The 16373-nt window shown below is 34.4% G+C and overlaps 1 protein-coding gene across 7 annotated transcripts in view; it reads right to left on the bottom strand.

The window, feature by feature from the left end:
* The window catches only part of LOC135075351 (broad-complex core protein isoforms 1/2/3/4/5), a 52193-nt gene extending 46659 nt beyond the window's left edge, over positions 1-5534 (bottom strand). For all 7 annotated transcript variants that reach the window (XM_063969783.1, XM_063969785.1, XM_063969789.1 and 4 more), the window contains exon 1: positions 5361-5534. The gene's annotated coding sequence lies outside the window, so the exon portion shown is untranslated. The remainder of the gene's footprint in view (positions 1-5360) is intronic.
* Positions 5535-16373: the final 10839 nt, after the last annotated feature.

Here is a 16373-nt window from a genome sequence, read left to right as displayed (position 1 = left end):
GGTTAGAAAAGAAACAAAAAAAGTGTTTTTCTTCTACGGAAGAGTCGCGTTGAAAGTAAAATTAAACGATTTTACAATCTCTATTTATCTAGTCAAGTTAATGTAGTTAATTATTATTAAGTACATATCTTTTAATTGGTGCACCTTTAGTTTTGCTAGCCTTTACAGAACCTTCCTCTTGGTATTAATACTGCAATTTTGAATTTGTTTCATGTGGTTTCCCTATTGTGGTATCGATAAATAAGCTTAGTACGGGACTACTTCCACCTCTCGTTCCCACCGCTGCAACTCCTGTGTAGCCAGGATCTACAGCTTGACTGCCAATAAGAACCTACCAGTGAAGGTCAATTTTTCCAGGGGGAAAGTTAAACTGTCATTGGACCCGCAACAAAATTAATCAGAAGAACATTGTATTAAATAAGTTTAGTAGTACGTTGATTGTTATTGTGAAACTGATAAGTTCTGTTGTTGACTGTACTATTTAGATGACCTCATGTCCTTCAATAGGTCCAATAACACTAATAGTTCGCGCTGCGTACATTTGTACTAATTATTGGATTAGTAGCTGTATTGATTAATTAATTACGTATTAAGAATGCCTTTTTGTAACATGAGATACCATCAAATTCAGGAATGTAAGTGAAGCGAAAATATTTGTAATTTTTATTTGGAAAACGTAGCGTGCGACGTCTACCCAAAAGGTGGACCGACGACCTGATAAAGGTAGCAGGAAGGCGCTGAACCAACGGTGCGATGTGGAAGTCATTGGGGGAGGCCTATGTAAATGTGATGTCGCTCTTTTTGTCAAATAAAACATTTTTTACTTTTACTTTACTTTAACTATGTTCAACAGTGGACGTCCTGTGGCTGAAATGATTATGATGATGATGAAGTTTTTTTCATTTAGGTTTTGTTAGTTTAACAAATAAAAGATTACGATGTCAAATTCAACAAAATGTTTCATAGATGTTACTACTTTCACAACTTAAAACCGGTCATATTGTTAGGTACTTTAGTTAGGTTTAGGATAAACTGGATTTAATTTATGACCTATGTAAAGGAAAATTGGTCAGAATATTAGTTCGGTAGCAAAAATAATTCATATTAATACCTATGGTTAGAGGTTATTAGGTTAAGTTTGTTGCAATTTGTTGAATGTATTAATATTAATTAATTATTCGTTTGGAAAATTATCTGCGTTAGGTAACGTTATATTTTAATTTTAATTATGTTGTGCTGCTTATTTATTTGATATATTTTCAAAACCACTTTTTAGAGAATGTTTTATTATTTATTGAAATAATAGTAACAGCATATTAATTTAATTAAGTTTTTATAATATTTTTAAATATACCTGAAACTTTTATTTGAAATAGATTCAAAAGTTTTCAGATGATATAAATAAACCAAGCCCGCCTTTAGAGTCAAATAAAAAAAAATGCTTCCTCAACTCCCTAAAAAGTGGGGTAACCCCATTTATAGTGGCAGTTACTTCAGATTTATCTTTTAAAACTAATATTTTTCTAGACTCGTACGTTAGATGCAAAGCAATCTAGGTTCATTGGCCAGCGATAAAAAATACACACAGATATGACTTTATGTAACAGACATTGATTGTGGCTTATTTATCTGGAAAAGCATTTTTATTGCTGGGTTTTAATCATATTATTGCCTGCGACTTTGTCTAAAAAATATCTTCATTAAGAGCGCTTTCACATTAGGGCGTTAGTAGCGCGACTGCAGCGCGACAGCGGCGTTTTTATAATGTGAAGGCAGGCATCCGCTGTCACATAATATGAAATTTTCGGCAGCGCGTCTGTCGCGCGTCTGTCACGCTGCTAAATCGCCTAAATGTAAAAGCGCTTAGAACCAGGAAGCTGTGATTTTGATCTTCTTCCTCGGTCCCTCACTGATGAGGATCGCGACCACATAGTGTTTCTCCACAGACTGCGGTCAAAAGTGATTTTGTATTGCGGTCATAGAGTCATAAGTCATATGTGATTTTGGTAAAAAAATAAAAAAGCTTCCTTGGAACGCGATAGCTTAAAATCTTCTAAGCTCTACGTCTGCACATTAAAATGTCTGAATGTATAGAAAAAAGTTCAAATTCAAAATCTTTATTTTATGATCTCTTTATTTCTTTAAATCTTAGCTATTTCAAGTATTTCCTTAAAAACTAACAATATTTTAAGACACTTGTGTTTCTATTACTTATTCCCGGAAATAAAGAAGTTTCTTTTATATTATTTGTTGTAGATTTGCCTTCATATTAGCGGTTTCGGGTTTCAATACCACATCGGGCTGACAATATAAACTATGTATATCTAGTAATTTAGGTAAATCTAGTAGACCTTTATACTTTGTATTTAAATTGAACATGTTATTTGGGGCAAGTTATTGGTGTGATCTAAGCATAAAATTAAACTTTTGATAAAAAATCTATGCGAGTAGACCCGCAGGCATAGACTAGTCTCAACATATTGAACCTAAAACTAGTCAAACGAAAGGTTTTGTACAGGAAAACATCGAATTTATTATTAATTGTATTGATACGGGCATATTATTTACGTCTGACTCACAGGAACTTCTAGTTGAACTCTACAAGGACAAGACTAGAGCTGTAAACAGCTCGAGCTTGATTTAAACTAGCTTTGCACTCGGATTGGTCTGTGTTTATTTGAGTAGTAAAGCTCTATATATTTTCTGTAGTCACTATAGTACATTTTCCGTTAAAGGTATTAGGAAGTTGAAACAATTAATTTTATATTAAATTTCTAATTAGTTCTAAATAAAACCTAAGTTTAATTGGCTAAAAATAATGTCAATTATTAATAAACTAATTTTTCTAATTGTACCTATCTGAAATCATGGTGTAGGTAACTTTTTCCCAAAAATAAAAGATTTAGCTATTACTAAATAAATGAGTATACACCAATGATGAAGTACATGAAATACAGCTTCAACTAGGTACATAAGTATCAGCTCTTAGCTCGATATACCAAGGAAAATCAAATAATAATATAAGTTTGTGGAAACTCGTTCTAGAACGTTCATAGACGGTAGTTATTATCCGTAACTCTAAACCTAGCTCCAGTTACTGGCTCAGTTAGTGAAACTAACCGATTTCGTAAATATTATTGTGTCGAGATGACACTCCGATCTAGGTAGTGACGTGGTTTGCAGTTATCTTTTAAACTTCACTTTCTGGTCAACAAATAACTAATTATCTTTTAGAAAAATGTGTACAAGTACCTATAAACGTATAATATATTGAAACAGAACTATCTTGTGTATTTCATCACGAACCGAACCAAATACCCTGGGTTGTAATCGTAAGTTGAACATCTAAAATGCTTTGGTCTGATTTAGGCTGTTTTTTTAGTAATTATAATAGGAAGGAATATTGAAGAAAGTTAGTAATAATAATAAATGCTCTTTATTGCACACCAAAGAACAGAACAGAAAGAAAAAGAACACACAAGGTACAACTAGGCGGTCTTATTGTTATGAAGCTAAAGTTGTTGTAAATGTTGTAAAAAATAAAGTACCTATTTACTGTGCAATTCCTATACTGTGGTAAAATAAATGAATGTTTGTATCATCCATATGCACCACGACTTACTTATTCTTAATTGATTGAAAATTATTTTACTACTTTCCGTGGAATTTACTATCTCATTTCACATCTAGCAGGAAACATTCTAATATCTATAATTGTATCCTTACACGAATAATATTAATAATTATATTGGACTTCCCCCGTCCATTTAGTTTAATTTAATAAGTAAACTGAAATAGTCATAAAAAATTGTAACTACAAATTATATTAGTTTTAACTAACTTTACTAGCTTACGCGGGATTCGAATCCGCGGGCTTTCATCGAAAACCACTATGCAGTGCACAAAATTTAAGTTGCGCACGTGAAATACAACTAAATTGACATGACTAAACTTGAAGGAATAATATGAGTATATTACGTAAGAGTTGAATATTTGAATTCTTACATAATAATACAACTATGCAACACTAATCATCAATCATAATCATCATCATTTCAGCCACAGTCCACTGCTGAACATAGGCCTCCCCTAATGATTTCCAGGTTGACCAGTAGCGGTAACTCTAAACGCTTAACTTATTATACGTATAGAAGTAAAGATTATTTATGTAATTAACTCACTTATATGGAATACGACAATTGCAAACCAAACACTGGCTCTTTATATTTTTTATCATTAGTACTAATATTAGATAAAAATATAGAGACCCATAGACAATCTTTAAGTTCTTAAGAAGCGTTGTGAAACCTCGTTTGATATCAACAAAGTATCTACAGTAGTTTATTGTATGAAAAATATCTGCCATTTAGATAAAAGACTGAATTTATCTAGGCAGGTCGTTAAGACAGTCTAGATTAGTGAGAGGTTCTAGGTTTGCTTCCTGGTTTAGAAAAGTATTTAAATTTGATTAGATTTTTGATGAAATCGTAATAGTAACAGACATTTTGGCGCGTATTTCAGTAAAATAATAAATTTTACATTCTTAGTTGAAAACGTTCACGAATATAAAGATTTTGAATATTATTTCCTATGTGATAAGAAGCGTGCAATATTTCAAAGACTGCGGTTTAATTTAATATTAATTCCGAATACTATCTGTCAGTAATATTACTATGTAAGTGCCATTATTTCTCTTATCTGTGAAGACACTTATTTATGGGCCAGGAGAATATTGTCTTATTATTTGATACATATTTTTTAAATGTAGAGTTCATATGCGTTTCTAGTCTTTATCTATTTATGTAAGCATTCGCAGCATTCATAAAGATTATTAAGTTTTTAAGCCATTAATGTGGGCCATGGTACTGCCGGCAACCGAACACCGCCGCGCAAAAGAATTGACAACAAATTCTTCTAGGAAGGAGTTACTACGTAACTTCTAACAACTGGCCAGGCCGTTTTAGGACTTAAAATTGCATTGTTAATTTTTAAAAAGTTACTTTTAAAAACTTGTTGTAAGTTAACGAATGAAACTTTGAATGTGGGATTGTAATTTCTATGTTGAGAAGTATTAACAAAGTTGCGCTTATCTTTAAAAAAAGTCAAGATTAAGACAAAGTTATAAAGACTTCTTGTTTGGCACTAGGTAGTAATTATAAAAATTAATGAGTTAAATAAAAAAACACAAGCTATCCGCACACAACAGCGCGTTGTCCTAAAACGAGGTTATCCGATTCGTTCTAACACATTTTTGTGCAAATAATTTTATCATCATGGCACGACCTTGCTCCCCGATATCGCCAAATTTTAGCTACTTCTAACGTCACAGATAAAAAAGAAATTCGCACTTAAACACTCACCTCTATAACAGGACAATCCTATTCAATGTCACTGGCACTTGTGAAAAAAATGTTTTAAAAAAATAAATTTGAAATTTGGAACCGGCCGCGTAAGTGCAATGTGTGGTTGTGTTCGCGGACGCGTTGCACATCGCGCGTCGCCGGCGGTGGCCGACTGCGGCGCGCACGCAACTTCGCGCTCCCCGCGCCCCCCTAAAAAATGCGCGGCGAAAATATGGCGCGAGGCGATACGCAAAAACTGAAGGGGTGCTCTGTATCTCGGTGCGAGGCTGTATGCTAATCCATCGTGTGCTCGGGCCCTTTTTTCCGGGGTGGGGGTGGGGATGCAATTAAAAAGCCGCGCGTGCGTGTGGGGGCACGATTAGAAAGGAGACGGCCGGAATGAGTCTGTCACCGTTTTTTACTTTTTTCTAGTCTGGCGCGAAGCGTGCTGTGTGTGTAGGATCGATGCGCTTCTCCCGATCGCGATCCCGTAATGAGCGTTCATTGGAAATGCGCGTCTTTTATCTTTTTAGGAAGAGGTGAAATATGATCAAAGACGTTCTGTAATGCCTTTTTCTGGATGCCTGTTTTTATTTTTCAACTTTAGATTCCTTGATGATATAAAATAGTTTCAATTAGGTACATTTTTGTTACACATTCTTCGTAATTCTTTAAATTAACATTACTAGTCTCTTAATTTTATATTGCTTTTGAAAATTCTTGTTGATTTTATGACAATGCTTAGTAACGTAAAAATATTTGCCAAGATAAACTCCATCGGAAGAGGTTAATGAACTTAAATCACTCTTGCTCTACATATTCCTCCTTAAAATAGTTAAATTTAATTCACTAGTATTTTGATACTAATCATAAAAGCTTAATTATTTTATATATGAAATTCATGACTTTATAATGATATGTCCGTTGGAAATCTAGATCATTTCGTCCTAGATTTTTTAACCGACTTAAAAAAAGTAGGTTATATGTTGGACTGTATGTATTTTCTCAATTGTTTTTAAAATGATAATATTTTTTTAGATAATCTAACTATATTTTTTATTTCTTTAATAACTTATAATTATAACTTTAAAAATTATGGAACCCAGTCAAGCTTAATTTTTTCCTCTAAAACTTTTTGCGCGGCTTGCTCATGTATTTTCCTAATCGTTACAGGAAAGTGCATCTATCAAAAAACAACAGTATTCTAATTAAAAGTTCATTGCAACTAATATTAAACGGAAAATAACGTTCAGAATTCAAATTATTTCTAAAGAATATCCTATCACAAACATGCATATAATACTACCCTTTAAAATACTTACCACGTCGAAAACCCTAAAAAAATTGTAAAGTTGAAAACTAGTTTCCGGGTCTCAATAGGTGGCCAGACAATGCGTCTAGACGGCTAACATTTAACTGTTCTAAACATTTTTAACAATTTTAAGTGCTTGTAACCTTGCCAGTTGGACGTTGGACACATAATAGCTCGCGATCCTGTATTAACAATGTGGAATAGACAATATAGACAGGGGCTGCAACGGCGAGCGCGCTTCGAGCTCGGGCTTGCAGCGAGCGGAGCTGCTGTGTGCAACAACCCTTGGAAGACCGACTGATGTTTGAATTTTGAATGCGAATTCGACGTTCTTTTTTAATACTGGCCGGTAAGATTTTGGAACGGTTTGAATGTTGTGTTCCAAAGAATAATGTTGATGGTTTTTTGTTTTATTTTTGAATTAAGTTTAGAAGAAAAAAATAGCGGCCAGTTTAATAAAAACATACTATATTATCAGTGTTATTTAAATTAAAAAGAACAATCATTATAAAAAATATAAACATTAAAATCTTTTACTAATTTATTACTCATCATCATCATCATCATTATTTCAGCCACATGACGTCCACAGCTTAACATAGGCCTCCCCCAATGACTACCACATCACACGGTTGGTAGCTTATTTTATTACTAATTAAAATTAAGCAAATATTATAGCTAATTAAACCATCTCTTTTCAAATTAGAGATTTTTTTATAAAATATTTCGCCTATGCGAAATGCTTGTATCAAAAAATCTTTATATTAATGTAACAATATATTTTGCATTTAGTATGTTCAATCTTCCACGCAAGTTGTAATGCACGAGCTTGTATGCAAATGCTACTTAAAACTACGACGGGAACTTGCGTCGGTGTTTTCGCGGGCTTTTTGCAAAATGCACTTTTGAATAAGCACTGAACAAAGTAAAAAAGTATAATATTTAGTGTAAAATAAACCAATTTGTTGCAATTAAAAAAGAAGAAACCAGCTAATAATAAAAATTGAACATAACGACTTTAGCGCTACAATAAGAAAAAAATAACAATAGACGATCGTGCGAAATTCCAAATTCGAACCCTTTAGGTCAACGCTCTATAATTTATTACTTTTAAATGATTACGTATGCAAAGATTTGTCTAATGGCCAGCTCGGGTCGCGGCTGCAGCGAGCTTGCAACCGGCCTCTGATTACCATCATAATGTCGAGGGCCATCGCGAGATGAAATTAAAAATACAAGACGGTCAGCCAAACAGAACGATTTATGCAAATCAGATTTATAAAGTGTTTTCAAAGACGAGCGCAAATTAATATTCATTCGAGCTTTTTGGAGATTTAATTCTATGGATTTATTTTATATTGGTTGCAAAGGATTCACTTCCGGGATTTATTTTTAATGTATAATATTATTATTTTGTTGAAATTGGACTGACAATAGTTTAAAAGTAGTAAAAAAGTACGAAACTGATTTTAAAATGTTATAAGATACTATTTAAATGGTCTATTGTTATTTTTTTAATTATTCAGAGACAAAAAATAGAAAACAAGCCCGTAAAAACATATTTCACTTACCTTTTCAGCTGCGTTGCGGCGGCACTCGAAAAAATATAAGTCAACGAAAACAATCAACAAAACTTCAACAAAGTCACAGCGAGTCAATGTCCGACGCGGCAAACAAACAAACCGGCCAGAAAAAAATAACCACCAATAAAAACTGTATTTAAAAAATGGAACGAGTTTCCCGATTCAAAGTTAGAGCGGCCAATGAAATCGAGTGTGCGACAGGCCGGCCAATCCGTCACGCGACGAGTCCGTTGTCCACACACGCACGTGAGAAACTTTGCCTAACTTCGCCCGAAAACTTTCCCCGACACGCGTCCGAATAGTTCCGCGCCGCGTCGATTCCAAACTTAAATTTTGCGAACCGAATTTAATTGCCAGTGCTAATTTTTTTTATAATGACTAAAGTTTTTTTTTCGGAGGCGTCCACCCGTCCGGTCGGGTCCGGCCGGTCTGCAATATTAACACGAGCCGCGTCCACCTTTTGTAATGAAACGTTCACACATGCTTCCGCATTACCGTCCGATGCCATCAATAATGAAGCCGGGCGGGAAAAAACAAAACGGGCCACCTCTCCCGGCGAGGCGCCCGCCGACACTACAGCCTCCTCGTCAAAGATCAGAATTGCATATCTGGGTTGCGTTAATGAGCGGGGGGTGGGGTCGTGGGGGGTCGAAAAAGTGGCACCGCTCGCGCGCGAATATAAATTCATCGCCAAAAAATCATTACGCGGGGGGTGGTATTACGGGCTCGCTGCGCGGTTCGTATAGTTTTTAAATCGGGCGTTCATTCCACGACGCGGCGCCGCGGCGCTAGGCCGCGCGTCTGCTGCACGAAGCGCCTGCAACTGCACTATGCCCGATGCCCTCACCACGCATGCACACTACGTTTTCTTTTAAAAACTTTGCAGCGACCGCTCTAACTGGCCAGCGAGAAACTTTCCAGATGCACCGCCGCGGCCCTCCGAGCGCGCAGACGGGAAAAAAGTAAAAAGTCACAAATTGGCGGGAAATTAATACGATCGGAGATGGATTGATTTTTTTTAAAGAGAAAAAAGGCACGTCGCACCCTTAATAATGAATGGGCACAACTCCAAAATTCAGTTTTTTGGGAAAAGCCAAAAAACCAATCGGCGGATCACGGTTTTTTACATAATTGGCTCTAAAATCTTTATTTTATCAGCTACAACTTTCAAATTAAGCATACTTCATCACTGGTATCTGTTATATAATTTGACATAAGACATTTTTGAAAATATTGATTATGAGTATTTAAAAAAATTGCTTAAAAAAATATTTCAAAGTTAGGCCTTTATTTTACTATTTCTGTTGTTGTGATTTTGGGTATTACTTGTACTTGTGCCCATCTAATCCTTAGGCTCAATTGTTTTATATGGCATATTCCCTAATATTGCTCTCTAATATTTAAAAATAAGTGTATTATTCGATTTTTATATTGATTTAAGCCCAATAACATTGGGGATAGTTATTGTGCGGTATAGTAGCTTATAGCCAATTCAGTATAAGAGTAGGGTGCTGAATACTAGAAAATTATTAGATATGTCTATTAATTGTAAAGACTATTAGCTATTTCTCTGAGAAAACCGACATGAAAATACTAATTTTATGCATTCAAAATATTTTTACTTAGATAGATAGGGACTCTTACCCTATAAAAATATGCTTTTCATCAAATAAAGAAAAAACCTACAAAAACTTTTTCTGTAAGGTTTTCTGTTATGGATTTGTTCAGGATAATCACTTAATAAAGTCCAACAGCCAGTACCTTGGTATCTTTTTTCCACTATCCTGCTGTCCTGGTGGAAGGAACCGTTCTCCTTGTCCCTTACTATAATCACCCACATTATGTGGGAATCAGTTCAAATGGCTATTGTAAAAAATACAATTTAATACTCAAATTGGCGTGTGTAATTTTTGAAGGATTTTAGCAACCAATTTTGAACACAAGAATATCCATTCTAGTGTTCTAACATTCCCCAAAAAATATTTTACTACTAAAGCACCTTAGCCATGCTTCAGATTCAATTTGTGTTATATGGTTTACAAATACAGTATTTTATAAGAGCACGGATTTGCAGTCCATCGAAGATAGCTGCTTTTAATTTTTCCGTACTCATCATCATTTTGCTTTTGATCATTTTAGTGATTAGAAAGCTCAATACATATCTTTGGCCCTCCAAATAGAAGCCCTTTACGTCCTGCTTGACTTCAGTATTGCAAAGAGTCTAGGTACACAAGGTTTACGACGATATTGGACACCCAATATTTATTATTTTGTACAATTTTTATCCCAAAGTATGCTTGGTTTGTTATCACAAACTCCGTGATCTTTTTTCTTTGCTTTTGTGTACAATATTTGCCACATATTAATAAAAACTGTTAGTGGTGTTAACACAAGATTTCATTACGAACTCATATTTTTAAAGACAAAAAGCACTTTAGAACTTAAATTTAGACAAACTGAAAATTTCAAGGTTTAATAGCTGATCAGTAAAATTGTAGTAACTTAATACGTGAAAAGATAATTTTAAAATAAATTCGATGTATCCTCAGTCCTCAGAATCTGAGTGATTAATTAGCATCAATTTATTTATGTGACCGTAATAAATTAATGAATAATATAATTAAAAATTATAACACTATCATATTAAAGTAATTCACCTTTTGGCTGACTAGTGCGTTTATTCATAAAATAAACAAAGAAAAAAGCCAACCCGAGCCCCGAGCGAACGTTAATAGCCTTAACACGTAGGTATGTCTCTTATTTTATTAATCATTAGTTTATTTGTCGGGAAGTATTTCATAACCACCGCTTTATTTCTTAGCATCGCGATAAAACATTCTATAGGCTCCTAATCAACCAATAGGTATGAAAATTAATACCAAGAAGCAAATTACTTTTATAGGAGAGTTGTAAATTTAACTACAAACACCCATCCATGGTCCGCCTAGCTAAAGTTAAAGTTATATTTTATAATTTTCTATGATTAACGGGACTTTATCAATGTAATAAAAATGAAAATGTAACATATTATTTGAAATATATGGAATTAATTAGTCTTAGCTCACTAACACTTACTTAAAAGTTTGTCACACAAAGGCACAACTCCAAATTGGACCACAGTCGCGGGGGCCGGAATCGACAAACATCGGCATGTCTCTGATTCAGCCCTTCTAGCGGGAAGATAGACGAAAGTATGGAAGGGGCACAAAATGTAGAACTCTTTTATCTGATCATTGTTTTCGATTTCTGTGAAAGCCATCTTGTAGAACTGACGAAAATGTGCCTCTCTAGTACAAAAAGTAAAAAACCAAAAATTTTGAGTTGTGCCCCTATATTATTAAGGGTGCGACGTGTATGCAAATTCGTTCGGCGACGATGTAATCAATTTGTGCGTAGGAAGGCACACAGCGACACGCACGCTCACAAGCGCGAGTCAAATTAAATCTAATACAAAATTGCGTTTTATGTTCGCTAGTGCGTGTGGGTGTGTGTAGGGGCGCACAATGCGAACTCCCGCCGCGGTACAATTGGAACCATTATTTCGTATTAGAAAATTAGAAAAAATTAAAGAAAATTAAGTAATAAATATTGTAAAGACATAATTCTGATGAACTTAAAGAAAAGAAAGTAAAAGGCTAATAAATGAAACGTCAAAAATGTAAGATAGGACGAACAGCGATGATATGACTGATGTAATATTCCTATTTTTTTTGTAACTTTAAAAAAGTTATAATTCAACCAGAAATATCCATATAGAGTCTTAGATCAATCCCTACAATCTTCTTGGTCCCCCTTTGTCCAGATATTATCAAATTCACTACCGCTATTAATCAGCAGGATCGTTTATAAATTACATTGAAATCATTAAACATTAAAATCTCTATTAAGGCAGACACAAAACAATATTGATTACTTACTTCAAGTATACAAACTTTCTATACTACGAGTATCACCCACTGGAAAACTCCGTTACGAGCTACGATACATCGTAGCACGCGTTACGCGCTACGGTCTACGGTCTAAACTACGTACTACCACAGAATAAGTAATAGTACAGGTACAGAAGGATTACTCCGCAAGACGATTTAAATAAATGCAAGTCTTGCTACGACGCGATACAGTGGAATTCAGCTCGCACAGCACTACGTACCTACAATTTTATTCACCTACAAGTTTTGTCTCTTTCTATCGCGTGCCTCTGAACTCTTCTTACGCTGTTAGGGTTGCTGTCTAGTAGTGTCTAGTAAAAAAATAATTAATATACTTATTTGTAATGAGGTACGTATGTAGGTAAGTACGCATTCATTATGGAAAACCTTGTGAGAGGCCTTTGTCCAGCAGTGGACGTCATTAATTTGCTGAAACGAACGAACGCATTCTGAGCAGTAGTCGTGGTAGGTTAGGTTCCTATACTATCCTAAGAATTATTGATTACCTACATGGCCAACATACCTTTCAGCATCTTTGGGAAGCGAAAAAAGAGATAAATCCGGTAGATTTCTTTTCGAATTTAAACACCCGAACGCCGCACAATAATATTTCTTTCTCTTTATGTCCATTTTGTAATAATACTTCGATCATAGAATTAGGTACTACAACGCACGCCAGCGTCCTGACGGGCGCGCGCGTGACACTCGACTGATATAATACCCGCCGGCGGGGCGATTCGCTGTAGGTAATTATCGGATGTACCGCGCGGAGTGAGCCAGGCCTGGTACTACGTCGTATAATATTGTTTGCGAGACTCCTAATTTAGAATTTTACTGTTAAAACAATTGTAATTTTATTTCAGTTATCGTAATTAATTGTTAAAAAATAATAAAATAGAATACTAATAATTAAAACCATCTATTATGTTAAAGATTTTTAATCTCTAAATTACCTCAAATAAAGTTTACCTTGATAACTATGTAGACTTACATTTTTTAATGCAAAACCTTAAAGGAGAAAGTAGTTTTATGAAAAGTGTATGTCTTCATACAACCAAATATTATGTCTTTTGTAAACTAATCAACAAATGTCAGTGATTTTAACAATGTCACCTGTACCTAGTTACTTTATATAGCAATCGTGTTAATTTTTATGAAAAAATTAAAAATAAAATTAGCGGAATCAATTATTAAAAGTGTTTTTACAGTAAGACGATATAATCTCAGACTTCGATGTAAGAATTAATAATGTGCAACTGTTACTATGGCTCTTCCTTCCTCTACATGCTATTTCTATGCAGCCAGGATCCACAGGTTGACTGCCAACAAACCAACTAGTGAAAACTGGGAAAACCTATCCTATAAGTGAGGTTTAGTACTGAAATTTTAGTTAAACATAAAAAAAGACACAAAAATAGTAAAAGTTCGTCCAAATAATAAGTTCAGAAGCTTCTAACTGTATCTTGTATTTAAAAACTACATTAAAACAATGTCGACATTATCGAACAAAAACAATAATTGCAAATAATCATAATTACACTCCCAAATATCCCAATCGGACTGTACTTTAAAACGCACACAAGCTTAATGTTAAAAATGAATTACCAACACAGGGACGCTGCCACCCCGCTACACTCATTTTCATTTCGATGTTTTTGGGTTTTTGCGCAGCCCCCCCGTGGGGGCGCCACCCCGCCCTATGAAAATAGGATATATTTTTATGTTTTATTCCCCGGAAGCCTGTAGCTTAGTTGCATGCTTGTTTATTAGAAGTTTTTATTAGTAGAACAATGCTGGGTTTTTGCGAACCGCGACAGATTCATGGCGCACAGTCACGAATGCGATTGTTTGCTTTCTGATTAGATCAAGGCACTATTCTTTATAGGCATCGGTACGAGTTTATAGTTCGCTTAAAATACGCCGTCACGCATTTTTTGTATCAGGAAGTAGGTGGAAGTTGTTTACATTGATGGCCAGGTCGAAAAATACGCGAACGGTACGGGCTGATTTGAATTGCTGTCGTAATTCGTTGAGTTGTTTAGAAGTGGTGGGTATGTCACAACATTCGTCATACTGAAGTTATTAATAAAAAATAATTAATCGATAATAAAGAAAACCTTGGTCAAAAATATTATGTTTTATACATATATTCATCATGTTTCTTTATCGTTAATTAAATTAAGGAGTTCATTAGCATCTACAAAATTACAGAGTATACATTAACATGAACATGCATTTTAGGAGTATAGAGGTGATTTTCTTTATGAATCATTGTAATTTTATATTAATTATTTCAATAATCATACAACAAGTTTCAGAATAGTTATTTTTTAGTTTAAAATAAACCCTCATTTGAAAGTACCTACTCGAACTACAGCTCTATTTTTACTTCAGTGGTGAGAAAAGTCAACATGGCAGAGAACACAATCTTCCATTCAAGTGTTTGACCTCGTAATAATCACTGTAGTAAAATAAATTAGTGGTTCGTCGAGCAGAGAACCCGCGACCCCCCGTCTAATCACTAAGCCCAGCGATTCCGTTTTATCACATTATCATTCTTCCCATTCCCTTCCGATTCGCTTCCGAACGCCGCCATCTTATGACATCCGAATATTCCAATGTTCTGCAATAGTTAGTTATCTTTTTATTGCCTTAATTACTTAATAGACGGGTTAATTTGTTGCTAATTATTGTAATTTACTTATTAATCTTAAACAAAGACAGTATGGTATCAATCAACACGCAGTTAAAACTAATGAGTTTCTGTATTTAATTATATCATAGCAGAATATTTTTATTTATTTATTAGGACAACTAACAATACAAACACTAGAAGACAATCAATACCTAATAATAATAAAATAATAAATACTTTTTTGTCTATTCTCCTATCCATTTGGACAATCGTCTTCGTTACGGAATTCGATTCGATGAAGTAGCGTGTCTAAGCAGCGAGGCGAAAACGATCTCGATTTGAAATCGAACGTCACGCTGTCTACAGTCACTGTGCTTTTGGTGAATGTTCTTTAAGTCCATTACAGTACAAATATGTCTCTGTAATGGTGCTAAAGACCTATCGTACAACAAACAGTAGCTATCAAAAACGTAGAGACGATATCATACAAAAAATCGTTCCAAGACGGTAGCTATCGAAAAAGTATTACTGAAAATCGCCTTAGATATGTTTTTCCTTAATTATCCGTGGCGTAAACACGTTTTCCTTAGTAACAATATGACGTTTAGACGTACAGTACCAATTAGAATTTAAAAACAAAACCCTCGCGTACCGTGAAACATAATACTTGGATAATTAACTTAAGCGTTCGCAAACGTGTATTTTGGGAATACTCGACCAATTAGCTCGACGATGTGAATCTAAAATCAGTTTAAAACATTTAAATACCTATTTCAAATATTTTGTAATATAGGTTTAACATAATAATATACTCTTCTTTTTGCTTTGCTCTAGTCGATCTAACATTGCAAAAAGAAATGCTGTGTATACCTGTAATTGAGGTCATATACGCATCATGTGTTAAACCATGTTAAAATGTATGAATTGTATTATGTATGTGACTTTGGTGTACCTAATAAATAAGTAATAATAAATGATTGAAGTGACACGACACGCCTCAGAGATATGACGCTACGTTACGCGACACGTCCGACGTCATATGACGTGGATAAACATACTAAAAACTAATATTTTTATTTGAAACCTAGGAAATTATGCAGTACCTAATAATACCACTATTTAGTATTTCATGACATGTTCACTCAAAATAATTTTAAAATTGATCATTAGTTGTTTCCGATATCGTTCTCTGGTACGCATTTTACAAGCTTTGCTTAGTTTGGGACTAGATAGCGCAGAGTGAAATTTCCAAGGATATTTATTTAATAGTTCTGTGTCTGAGCAAAAGTTTCTTCCAAGTTTTTACCTTATTTTTCTAACTATCATTCAATGATATGTCACAATTATTTTATCCTGACACTTGGTCTTGCAATTTTAGTAATGAGTAGTTCCACTAACTTTAACTCAGATTATCTCTCTACAATGTGGAATCGAATGAAATCAAAACACTAAATGAGTCTCAATAAATTATCCAAATATGCTTACGCCTAGTTAATAAACTCCAAAATTAGAACAACAATACGATCTATTTCTATAAATCCTCGTTCGTGATCCTACGTATTCCTTTCTCAC

This window comes from Ostrinia nubilalis, chromosome 10, assembly GCF_963855985.1.
Source record: "Ostrinia nubilalis chromosome 10, ilOstNubi1.1, whole genome shotgun sequence".
NCBI classification, from domain to species: domain Eukaryota; kingdom Metazoa; phylum Arthropoda; class Insecta; order Lepidoptera; family Crambidae; genus Ostrinia; species Ostrinia nubilalis.
The sequence above is the reverse complement of the archived record's forward strand: the minus strand, read 5'-3'. Positions and strand labels throughout refer to the sequence as shown.